This window comes from Schistocerca piceifrons, chromosome 1 (genome assembly GCF_021461385.2).
Source record: "Schistocerca piceifrons isolate TAMUIC-IGC-003096 chromosome 1, iqSchPice1.1, whole genome shotgun sequence".
NCBI classification, from domain to species: domain Eukaryota; kingdom Metazoa; phylum Arthropoda; class Insecta; order Orthoptera; family Acrididae; genus Schistocerca; species Schistocerca piceifrons.
This window is the reverse complement of record NC_060138.1, coordinates 1163121908-1163135708: the sequence shown is the minus strand read 5'-3', so window position 1 is coordinate 1163135708 and position 13801 is coordinate 1163121908.

Genomic DNA, 13801 nt, shown 5'->3' with positions numbered 1-13801 from the left:
CGTCTCTGGTGAAATAGGCTTCATCTGTGAGAAGTACATATGCAGAAAAGTGAGGATCTACTGTAAATTACTGTAAAAACTACTGGCAGGACAGGGGCTCGAGATCTGTGGATATTGGGGTGTAGCTGCATTGCCTGTAAAACTCGCCAGAGGACACTATGTGGAACAGAGATTGCAGACGTCTCATCCACTCAAGCAATCTTCTAAGCATCTTCTCAGTCGGGAGTCAGTGAAGTTCATTATTCTCCTCTGATGATCTGTTATGGTACCAATCGCCCTGTTTCACTTAATCGGTGGAAAATTCTTGTAAACATGGCGTGACCCGTATGTCTTCTTCATGCATATTTGGTCCAGTGCAACGTTTCCACTTCTATGCTGTTTCATTTGCTTGTACTTACATGATTATCATGTGTGAAAGTTCTGTCACAGGGTAGAACTTCATTTGGTTACAGCTGATTGACATTACTACTTTAACCTGTAAACAAAGATTGCAGTCTACTACAGACAGTACATACATTGTACAACAGAGATGCTCACGTCAGTACACTGCACGCCATCTACACTGGATTAGTTGGGTTACGAGAGTCATTTCAAAAGTTCTGCACTTTGTAAAATAGAACTTAGAAAATTATTTGTTTTACAAAGTACCTTTACAGGCGTTCAATATAATCTCCATCCGTGATTATGTTTTGGCAACTTCTGTTTCCCGGGTAGTGCATCTTCATTGTTCAGCTGTCTTTTTACTGGCTCACCTCAAAGAAAGCTTCATCAGTACTGTGAGAAGGGCTTCCATGGAGTTGTTATTTCAATTTGGGGAACAAATTGAAGTCTGATGGGGTCGTATCAGGACTGTGTGATGAGTAAGCAAGCGTGTCCCATTCATATTTGTTTAGCGTTTTTCTCACTGGTGAGGCAATGTACGGTCTTGCAGTCTCTTGAAAAACACCAACTACATGCATGTGAGGCCTCCTTTGACGAATTTCCGGGCGTAAAACATTTTGCAGAAACAGCTTGTTTTTCGCGCCTGTTGCAGACATTCCCTGGGGCACTCTTTTTATATCATATCATGTCATTCAAAAATAATCACCAGTTTCTCCTTTGATTTTTGGTAGCGGGATGTTTTTCTGGCGCAGAGAGTCGAAACATTCCCATTGTGCTGATTGAGACTTCAGCTCTTGCTCAACCTCTCGTATCCAGGTATCATTAAGTGCAATAATCCTTTTCAGAAACTGTTCTCCTTCTGTTCGATAGCTCTGAAGCAACTATTCGGCGATGTCCTTGCTACCTGCTTTCTGCTCTTCACTCAGATCATGCGGATCCCATCTGGCAGCAACTTTTCTCGTCTTTAACTGCTCTTTAAACTGAAGTGACACACATTCTGGCCTCATATGAAATTTCCTCCATCTACATAGATACTCCGCAAGCCAGTGCTTGGTGGAGGGTATCCATTCCACTGCTAGTCATTTCCTTTCCTGTTATACTCGCAAATAGAGCGACGAAAAACTAACTGTATATAGCCGCTGTATAAGCCCTAATTTCTCAAATGTTATCTTCGTGGTCTTACGCGCAATATATGTTGGCATCAGTAGAATCTTCGGCAATCAGCTTCAAATGCCGATTCTCTAAATTTTCTTATTGGTTTTTCTCTAAAAGAAATGACATTTCTCCCAGGGCTTCCCATTTGATTACTGAAGCATCTCCGTAACATTTATATGTCATTCGAACAAACCGGTAACAAATCTAGCAGCTCGCCTCCGAATTGCTTCGATTCCTTTCTCCAATGAAACCTGAGAAGATCTCAAACACTCGAACAGTACTCAACAATAGGTCGCAGTAGCATCCTATATGCGGTCTCCTTTTCGGATCAACCAATCTTTCCTAAAATTCTCCCAATGAACCGAAGTCGACAACTCGCCTTCCACAGTTCTCGCATGATCGTTCCATTTATATCCCTTTGCAACGCTACGCCCAGATATTTATACGATTTGACTCTGTTCAAAATGGTTCAAATGGCTCTGAGCACTATGCGACCTAACTTCTAAGGTCATCAGTCACCTAGAACTTAGAACTAATTAAACCTAACTAACCTAAGGACATCACACACATCCATGCCCGAGGCAGGATTCGAACCTGCGACCGTAGCGGTAGCCCGGTTCCAGACTGTAGCGCCTAGAACCGCACGGCCACTCCGGCCTGCGATTTGACTCTGTCATGTAGGACACTAGCAATACTGTAATGAATATTACAGGTCTGTTCTTCGTACTGATCCGCATTAACTTACATTTTTCCAGATTTACAGCTAGCTGCCATTCATCACACCAACTAGAAATTTTGCCTAAGTCGAAACAAGGCCCCCGGAGTAGACAACATTCCATTGGAAGTACTGACGGCCTTGGGAGAGCCAGTCCTGACAAAACTCTACCATCTGGTGAGCAAGATGTATGAAACAGGCGAAATATCCTCAGACTTCAAGAAGAATGTAGTAATACAAATCCCAAAGAAATCAGGTGTTGAAAGATGTGAAAATTACCGAACTATCAGTTTAATAAGTCACAGCTGCAAAATACTAACACGAATTCTTTACAGACGAGTGGAAAAACTAGTAGAAGCCAACCTCGGGGAAGATCAGTTTGGATTCCGTAGAAACAATGGAACACGTGAGGCAATACTGACCTTACGACTTATCTTAGAAGAAAGATTAAGGAAAGGCAAACATACGTTTCTAGCATTTGTAGACTTAGAGAAAGCTTTTGACAATGTTGACGGGAATACTCTCTTTGAAATTCTAAAGGTGGCAGGGGTAAAATACAGGGAGCGAAAGGCTATTTACAATTTGTACAGAAACCAGATGGCAGTTATAAGAGTCGAGGGACATGAAAGGGAAGCAGTGGTTGGGAAGGGTGTAAGACAGGGTTGTAGCCTCTCCCCGATGTTGTTCAATCTGTATATTGAGCAAGCAGTAAAGGAAACAAAAGAAAAATTCGGAGTAAGTATTAAAATTCATGGAGAAGAAATAAAAACATTGAGGTTCGCCGATGACATTGTAATTCTGTCAGAGACAGCAAAGGACTTGGAAGAGCAGTTGAATGGAATGGACAGTGTCTTGAAAGGAGGATATAAGATGAACATCAACAAAAGCAAAACAAGGATAATGGAATGCAGTCTAATTAAGTCGGGTGATGCTGAGGGAATTAGATTAGGAAATGAGACACTTAAAGTAGTAAATGAGTTTTGCTATTTGGAGAGTAAAATAACTGATGATGGTCGAAGTAGAGAGGATATAAAATGTAGACTGGCAATGGCAAGGAAAGCGTTTCTGAAGAAGAGAAATTTGTTAACATCGAGTATAGATTTAAGTGTCAGGAAGTCGTTTCTGAAAGTATTTGTGTGGAGTGTAGCCATGTATGGAAGTGAAACATGGACGATAAATAGTTTGGACAAAAAGAGAATAGAAGCTTTCGAAATGTGTTGCTACAGAAGAATGCTGAAGATTAGATGGGTAGATCACATAACTAATGAGGAAGTATTGAATAGGACTGGGGAGAAGAGAAGTTTGTGGCACAACTTGACCAGAAGAAGGGATCGGTTGGTAGGACATGTTCTGAGGCATCAAGGGATCACCAATTTAGTATTGGAGGGCAGCGTGGAGCGTAAAAATCGTAGAGGGAGACCAAGAGATGAATACACTAAGCAGATTCAGAAGGATGTAGGTTGCAGTAGGTACTGGGAGATGAAAAAGCTTGCACAGTATAGAGTAGCATGGAGAGCTGCATCAAACCAGTCTCAGGACTGAAGACCACAACAACAACAACCTCTTGTATGTTTCTACAGTCAACCAGTGATGACTCCTTCCCATAGACAACAGCATCATCTGCAAACAACAGCAGATTGCTGCACACCTTGTCCACCAAATCATGCACGTATATAGAGAAAAACAGCGGTCCTGTCACACTTCCCTTGGGTACTCCTGAGGATACCCTTGTATCCGATGAACATTCGCCGTCGACGACAACACACTGGGTTATACTATATAAGAAGTCTTCGAGCCATCTGTGAACATATTCCGTATACTCGTACCTTCGTAAACAGCCTGCAGTGGGACTCCGTGTCAAATGCTTTCCTCACAAGTTTTTTTTTTCGATCGTATCTCTAAATGTTATTAACAATAACCTGGGAGGTTTAGTCTGTTGCAATTGACGGCATTCCTTCCTTGTGTAGTCCTCAGTGCTCCGTAACTCCGTAACGGTCGCGCGTAAGCAGTGTGCAGGTCTTTTATTATGACCTTCGTTTTATCGCAACCTCTACAACTTTGTGCTCATTGGGACCGCCTGCTCTACATTCTTAGCAACAGTAGTAACGGTACATGTATTCCACTGTAAGGCGGAGTCAGAAAGATTTTCGCTTATAACTTCCTACTTGGTCGTAACGTATAGGCTTTCGCGGCCGGCGTCTTCATTAATTAAAACTCCCGGGCTAGGAGGTCCTGGTCGAACAGTAGAAGTTCTTCCTACTGACATTTCGTTCCCAACTGCGGGCAACATCTTCCGAGGCGAGTCGTTGGCTCAGCTCGGGAGATGTTGATCACAGTTGGCAACGAGGCGTCAGGAGGAAGAATTTCTACTGTTCGACCACGGCCCCTTAGCTTGGAAGCTTTAATTGATTTTTTTTTTGGATCAGCGTCCGTTACCTCCAACTGATACATTTATCCTTGGCAATTATTTCAGAATGTTTGTAACATCTTCACGGATTCAACCTGGACACGTTACACAGTGATCAGAGACGAACCCTACAGAATGACAGCTGAAGGTTTCTCTAGGTAGGTGCTTCATTTTGGAACCTCCTGTTGGAAAATTTTGTGTGTTGACAACGTTTATGTGCTACGTTATTTCGAGCTATAAACCTCTTTCCATTCCCACCGAGTATAGGCGGCAGTGGAGGTAAGCGTTCTTCGTAATTTTCAGAAAAAAATGAGGCGTCTCGTAAATATTTTATGGACCTCCGAAATAACTCGCGTCTCCGAGAATCGATGAAAGCAGCTGGCAGGGCAAAGAAATTCACCCGCGGCGATAGTCGGCTCCCGAGGAGCCTCCTAATTCGGGTGCGAAATTGGTTTCTCGCTATAATATTACGCACCAGCGTAATCAAAGCGATCCGATCCGAATGTCGAACTGAATATTTCACAGTTCTGCTTTTGAATATTTGAAGCGAGCTGTATAAACTGGAATTATACCCTCGCTGTGTATGCGCGATTCAAACCGACGATTCTGTTTAATTCATAGCGGATTCAAAATCGATTACTTGCTCCACTGGTTCCGAGAAATGCCTTCTGCAGCGAGAGAAACGTGTGCAATTATGCGCGATATTACTCCTCTTCTAATAGGAAATGTTTTTATGTCTTAAATACTTAAGACAGAAGATACAAAACACGCATTTCGACGGTAACCAGGGACAGACTTATATGCTGTCGTTTAAATTAGTCTTGTGCTTCACTAGATCATATTGGCGCTGTTTAAACGTAATTGCTGCGTTCCAATCATCTGTAGTCTCCGATATTTTGAATCATTGTTTTTTTCTGTTGGACAATTGCATTTATAAGCACGTATTAGTGACCTGCCACTAAGCACTAGGATGGTTATAACAAAATATGAGTATCTGTAGAAGACGTAGGTGTCATGATCATACATTTCGCAACGTCAGATATACAGAAAATGTGACAATCCATAATAACTACTTGTGACTTATAGCTAATAGATTCTCGTCAGTCTACAAATAAACTTAATTGATCTTGTTTCTGATGTGGGACTCTCGTAAACTCATTGCTGCATTACTCATTACTATAAGAAAATCAAATAACCGTACAGCTAAGACTGACGATACACAAAATATTTTTGGAAGAACACGCAAGATCTTATGCAGAAACTGAATGCTGCTGTTGGCGTTTTAAATATCGGAGCAGATATGTGACCAGGTTTAAGCCTTCCTTACAGATAGTACTTAACATGTCGCTCTTAACGGAGCAAAATCGACTGATGAAAGGCGATTTCCGCGGTATCTCAAGGGAATTTGGAAAGACCATTGCTGTTTAGAAGTATACAAATGATCTAGTAGAATGCGTCAGGAGTTTTTTTTTTCAGAATGCTTATGGAAGATCGATGAATGATGGTAGGTCGGGCAGTTGATCATGAACGTAACTCAATTAACGTATATCTGTTTCTATTGATTTATGTTCTGGGTACTAATTCTGACCCCCCACTGCCCTTTCCACATGAGCTGATACTCTTCATTACCTCCTTCAATAATATTGTCTGCCCCAGCAGGTTTTCTTTCTTTTTTTTTTTTTTTTTTGCATCATCCGTCTTCTGACTGGTTTGATGCGGCCTGTCACGAATTCCTCTTCTGTGTCAACCTCTTCATCTCAAACCAACTCTTGTAACCTACGTCCTCAATTATTTGCTGAATGTATTCCAATCTGTCTTCCTCTACAGTTTTCCCCCTCTACAGCTCCCTGTAGTACCATGGTAGTCAACCCTGATATCCTAGCCGATGTCCTATCATCCTGTGTCTTCTCCTTTTAAGCGTTTTCGACATATTCCTCTCCGATTCTGCGCAGAATCTCCTCATTCCTTACCTTATCAGTCCACCTAATTTTCAACATTCGGCTGTAGCAGCACATCTCAAATAATTCGAGTCTCTTTTGTTCCGGTTTTACCACAGTCCATATTTCACTACCATTCAATTCTGTGGTCCAAATGTATATTCTCAGAAATGTCTTCCTCAAATTAAACCCTATGTTTGATATTAGTAGACTTGTCATGCCCAGGAATGCCCTTTTTGCCATTGCCATCGCTAGTTTGCTTTTAGTCCTCCTTATTATGTCCGTAATTGGTTATTTTGCTGCCTAGGTAGCAGACTTCCTTAACTCTATCTACTTCGTGACCCTCAATCCTGATGTTAGGTTTGACGTTGTTTCATTTCTGCTACTTCTCATTACTTTCGTCTTCCTTCGATTTACTTTCAATCCATATTCTGTATTCATTACATTGTTCATTCCATTCAGCAGATCATGTAATTCTTCTTCACTTTCACTCAGTATAGCAATGTCATCAGCGAATCGTTTCATTGATATCCTTTCATCTTGAATTTTAGTTCTACTGCTGAATCTTTCTTTTATTTGCGGATTGTTTCTTCGATGTACAGTTGGGGCAAAAGACTACACCCGTGTCTTATACCCTTTTAATCCTTGCACTTCGTTCTTGGTCATCCACTCTTATTATTCCCTCCTCGATCTTGTTCATATTGTATATTACCCGTCTTTTCCTATAGCTTACTCCTGTCTTTCTCAGAATTTCGAACATCTTTCACCATTGTACATTGTCGAACACCTTTTCCAGTTCGACAAATCCTATGAACGTGTCTTGATTTTTCTTTAGTATTGCTCCATTATCAACCGAAACTTCACTATTGGTGACAAATTGCCTAAAACAGTAACTAGCGTAAAATATCTAGTATCTAAACGGAGCGACCTTAAGTGAAATGTCAACACGAAACAGAGGGAGGAGCATAGGATGAATCTTAAGGAAATGTGATTCATCCACTGAGGCAGTGGCTTACAGGGTGCTTATTCGGTTAGTTCTTTAATACTGTTCGTCAGTCTGGGAGCCATACCACATAGGACTGATAGAAGAAGAGACAGAGAAGATCCAACGAAGAGCGGCGCATTTCGTCAAGGGATCGTTTAGTCTGCGCGAAACCGTTACAGAAATCCTCAACAAACTCCACTGGCAGACACAATAAGTGAGGAGTTGCGAATCATGGACAGGTTTACCGCTGAAATTCCCAGGAAGTACTTCCCGCGAAGAGTCTGACAAGATATTACTACCTCCCGCATACACCTTACATAATGAAAACAACGAGAAAACTTGAAAAATTAAAGCTAATGTGGGGTCTCGGTTATGGTTGGAGCATACCCCCAGGAGGCATGGGACCGAACTCTTGTGACCATCAGATTGAGGAACAAACCTAAACCATCGTGCAAGTTAATTTAAAACAAGGATACTGTCGCACAATGGGAAACGTCTTATTTAAACGAATATTAATAGAAACAGCCCCATTAAGCACGAAACCAATGAGCAACACACTATTCACATGCGCATATTAATTGGAGGAGGATTCCTCCAGCTATGAAGGAAACAAATGGTCACTATAACAATTAAATTTATTATCTTTAAACATGAGAATTACCCAGTAATATTCATAAAGAATTGTTGAGAAACAGAGAAGGGACTATAGCTCTAAAAAGTAACATTGGCACAGTTGGGTGGGGAGAATGAAACACATTTACATTAATAACGTACGGACACGGCCAGCGACTGTATAAATTGTTAATTAGATGTAGAAATTACATGGAAAGAGAGTAATGAACACTATAAGATTCCCAAAATATGAGTTAAGGGACTTCAAAATCGCGTTCTCGTCTCCTGAAGGGAGTGAGTTAACTTCGCATCTCCTCGATATTGTCTTTGCAGTGATGGCTCATCTTACCAACCACACAGATAAGGAAACCGGCTGTTTATTTCCGCCGTCTTATGTATTTAGTGCTGAAGTGCAGACATCCTTCTAGTGGCAGAAAGGGTTATCTCATCAGCCATATCTCCTGTCCTGACCTGAAGTCCTAACTCTGCAAAAGCCTAACGTGAAGTCTTTACAATAGCTTACAGCCAACAGCTTACTCTTCAAAAACCTAAAGGGAAGTGTTCTTCTCCGGCTGCTCCGGAACTTTGCTGTTTTTCTTTAGAGCAGGAACTCGCTGGCTGATGTTGGCAAAGATGCCGAGTGCCGATCAGTAAAATTCAACTAAAAAAGTTAAACAATCTCCTAGTCTCATATATTTTCTCTTTGTTGAACCAAAAAGGCTCTCAGGCGTAGTGGAAGCCAGAAAATCTCTCCCATTCCGTGGCATAATTCTGAAAAGTTGCACGTAGACACAGCGAAGAAAAGCGAGCTATCCCAAAAAATGACAGTATGACCCCATAAGAAGGCTAGATTCTGAAAGTTAAAACCGTACCTTGTACCGATGCATCATAATGAAAATTCACTTTGCCTTAGGTTCAAATGGTTCAAAAGGCTCTGAGCACTACGCGACATAACTTCTGAGGTCACCAGTCGCCTAGAACTTAGAACTATTTAAACCTAACTAACCAAAGGACATCACAAACATCCATGCCCGAGGCAGGATTCGAACCTGTGACCGTACCGGTCACTCGGCTCCAGACTGTAGCGTCTAGAACCGCACGGCCACTCCGGCCGGCTTTGCCTTAGGGAATCTACATCTCCTCGAGATCTCTTTCTTTCCTAAAAGCCTTCTGAGGAGAATTCCAGGTTTCTTTCGACATAAAAAAGTATGCCTTGGAGAGTGGGGTCGGGGAGCGAAGACGAGTGGGAATGCCGTATGGCTACCTATGACTGCGCCTCTTCACTGTATCAAACAGTTTTATGAGGGAAAGTTCCTCTTAAAGGGTCTATTTTCTTGAAAATCCAGCTTTTAAACTTTCAACTCTTTGAAACCTACACCAAACTACACAGGAAAGGCAGAAAAAAACATATAGTGAAACGAAGACATACAATTACGATACTAATCTACACCTGCATTTACAGATCTTGCCGATCTTTTACATTGGCGACTTTTTTACAGAAGCTCGAAATTTAGCGCGGACTTCAATGCGAGATGCCTATAACAGTTTCCACAACGAAACTTTGTCTCGAAACCTGGCGGAAAATCCAAAGACATTCTGGTCGTATGTGAAGTATGTTAGAGGCAAGAAACAATCAATGCCTTCTCTGCACGATAGCAATGGAGATACTATCGAAGATAGTACTGCCAAAGCAGAGTTAACTAAACACAGCCTTCCGAAATGCCTTCACAAAAGAAGACGAAGTAAATATTCCAGAATTTAAATCGAGAACAGCTGCCAACATGAGTAACGTAGAAGTAAATATCCTCGGAGTATTGAAGCAACTTAAATCACTTAATAAAACCAAGTCTTCTGGTCCAGACTGTATACCAATTAGGTTCCTTTCGGAGTATGCTGGTGCATTAGCTCCATACTTAACAATAATATACAACCGTTCGCTCGACGAAATATCAGTACCCAAAGACGGGAAAGTTGCACAGGTCACACCAATATTCAAGAAAGGTAGTAGGAGTAATGCACTAAATTACAGGCCCATTTCGTTAACGCCGACATGCAGCAGGATTTTTGAACATATTTTGTTTTCGAACATTATGAATTACCTCGAAGAAAACGGTCTATTGACACACAGTCAGCATGTGTTCAGAAAATATCGTTCCTGTGACACACAACTAGCTCTTTATTCACATGAAGTGTTGAGTGCTAATGACAAGGGATTTCAGATGGATTCCGTATTTCTGGATTCCGCAAGGCTTTTGACACTGTACCACACAAGCGGCTCGTAGTGAAATTGCGTGCTTATGGAATATCGTCTCAGTTATGTGACTGGATTTGTGATTTCCTGTCAAAAGGTCACAGTTCGTAGTAACCGACGGAAAGTCATCGAGTAAAACAGAAGTGATTTCTGGCGTTCCCCAACACTGTGTTATAGGCCCTTTGCTGTTTCTTATCTATATAAACGATTTGGGAGACAATCTGAGCAGCCGTCTTCGGTTGTTTGCAGATGACGCTGTCGTCTGTCGACTAATAAAGTCATCAGAGGACCAAAACAAACTGCAAAACGATTTAAAAAAGATATCTGAATGGTGTGAAAAGTGGCAGTTTGTAACGACAATTATACGTATAATAAATTTTTTTCTTTATGAATTTAGATAAATTAATAATAGCAATGTGTTGAATTTCTTTTTCGATTCTTTTCGTGTCATGTTAAAGAAACTGTGTGTAACTTTTGAAACGAATATTATTATTTCTGTTAGATTTCAAATAATGTGGTAATCAAAGGAAAGTGTATTTTATGTTAAAACTATTGTAAGATGTGAAAATTGTAATTTATACACTTGGTCCATACGTAGGTCAGGCATTAGGATATGTGCAGTAGAAAACCTGTGGTGAATACCCTACCTGTAGGGGAGCGGGAAAAGGTGGAGGCAGGCGAGGCGGGAAAACGCACACTGGCGCGGTTCGGCACAACGGGCTCAGTAACACAGTCGGAGGCGAGCAACAGTCGGAAGTACACGTACTGTACTGAGGAGGCTACCCAGGAAAAGTGGATTCCATTGAGCCTCGGATGGACCGATTCCGACGACTACATGGCATGGCTATATTTTGAGGCACAAAATTGGAAAAATTACGACGCTAAGAAGATGGAAAGTGCCGATGTAGTGTGAGCATTAGCCGTGCTTGTATGTGTGCCGTGCTGCCCGCTATCTCGCTGCCCGCCAACCGCCGCACCGACTTGCACAGGTCAAACATTTATTTCATCTTTAGAAGTGTATCTGTGTGGACCAGTGTCGAAACTGTTTCTAATGGTTCAATAATAATGTGACTTTTACCAAAATTGCTTTAGCCATGACTTATCCTGATCACTGACCTAGACAGGATCCTTACCTCGTATTGTGCAATCCGAGTATCCTAAACTGAAAGTTTAATGTTAAAGTTAATGAGAATTATCAGCAGATTAATCTATACCATAAAGGTATATAAAGTTCTGTGTGTTGTTGCAAATGTTGGTAAAGAACAAAAGAGTTATTTTTTTTAATTGAGTTAGCGATGTTATTTAATTAATTTGAGACAGAAATAATGACAGTTAAATTATTCAGAAGTAAGACAAAAGAGTAGTTATCCAGAGATTGATAAAATTTGTGTGTTAATTTGCCTTCAGTACTTAACAGTTTCAGTATAACCACTATAACAGTTTCAGGGCCCCCCCCTCTTTCTCTTATCCATCCGTTCAAACCTTGATGTGTACTGCTCAGATTTGACCAGTAAAGCTAAATTCTATATTATACCTAAGTGTATTAGTGTTTTTCCATCTTTAATAGTAACATTGTATATGTGCTTTCAAAACTGCTAATTATAGGGTAATCTATGCCCGATGTCAGTCTGCTCAACATACAAAAATGTAGTTAGTAGTAATCATTACTGTGTGGTGTTGTGTAAATGTAGTTCGTCCAAATTAGTACAAAAAAAAGAAAACTTTAGTTCAGTGGATTTTTCTGGTTCCAAACTTTGCCATATAACGCAACTTTACTACGTGTAGTTATGTTTGTACATGCACCCACTTGTACAAGGAAAAAACTCACTAATTGCCTAAGTAGGCTGGCGACCGAATTGTTAGTTATAGGTAGCATCTACTGTGTGTACTTCTTGTCCATGCGAATGAATAATTATACTGTACATTTGCTTGATGCGTCACTGTAGTTATTGACTGAAGATAAGTCCGATTTTGCTTCTATTAGGTACACGCGGTCAACTTATGTACTAAAATCCTTGTTTATAAGGTGAAGCCCGTGAACTTATTACAGTACAGGCTTTATATAGCTAACCTACGTCCGATTATGGCGGTAGTGTTACAAGTTGACCCTAAATAACGAAACGTGTGGTGTCATCCACATGATTGCTAAAAGTAATTCGTCAAACTTCGGTTACACGATAAATCAGTCTAATCTAAAAGCCGTAAATTCAACTAAATACCTAGGTATTACAATTACAGACAACTTAAACTGGAAGGAACACATAGAAAATGTTGTGGGGAAGGCTAACCAAAGACTGCGTTTTATTGGCAGGACACTTAGAAAATGTAACAGATCTACTAAGAAGACCGTCCACACTACGTTTGTTCGTCCTCTTTTAGAATACTGCTGCGCGGTGTGGGATCCTTGCCAGACATGGCAGACGGAGTACATCGAAAAAGTTCAAAGAAAGGCAGCACGTTTTCTATTATCACGAAATATGGGAGAGAGTGTCACAGAAATGATACAGGATTTGGACTGGACATCATTGAAAGACAGGCATTTTTCTTTGCGATGGAATCTTCTCACGAAATTCCAATCACCGACTTTCTCCTCCGAATGCGAAAATATTTTGTTGACACCGACCTACATAGGGAGGAACAATCAGCTAGATAAAATATGGGAAATCAGAGCTCGTACTGAAAGATATGGGTGTTCATTCTTTCCGCGCGCTATGCGAGATTGGAATAATAGTGAATTTTAAAGGTGGCTCGATGAACCCTCTGCCAGGCACTTAAATGTGATTTGCAGAGCATACATGTAGATGTAGATGTGTAACTGAACGACTACTTGATTGAGGGAAATGCATATCACCTTCTGAAATGTGACAGTTTCAGAGAAAAATGGCCACGTTAAACTAAAACAGAGGATTACCTAGAATTATTCTTCCCAAGCGCCACTCACGAATGGAAGAGAGGAAAGCGGATCAGTTAGTTATACCAGAAGCACCCTCCACAACACAGCGTCAGGTAACTTGCTGAATATTGGCGTAGGTGTAGATTATGAATCTCTAATGGCCCAGTACTACTACCTATTCATTTCCCGAGAGGAGATATTTGAATTAGAAGATTGGAACGCTGAACAGAACGCTGTGCTGACTAAATGACCCTCGAAATCGCATACAAATCAGGCCACTGCCAGAGGATGACGCGGCGGCTGGTCTGAGCGCAAGTGTCAATTGAAATCTGTCGCATTAAAACCAACACAGCTCTGGCAGACATTAGAAAGGCATGAGGTGGAAATGAAATGCGTATCAATTCTCATTCATTACGTGCTGCAGTTCCGTACAGAGCACGAAACGTGTGTGCCACCTGCACAACT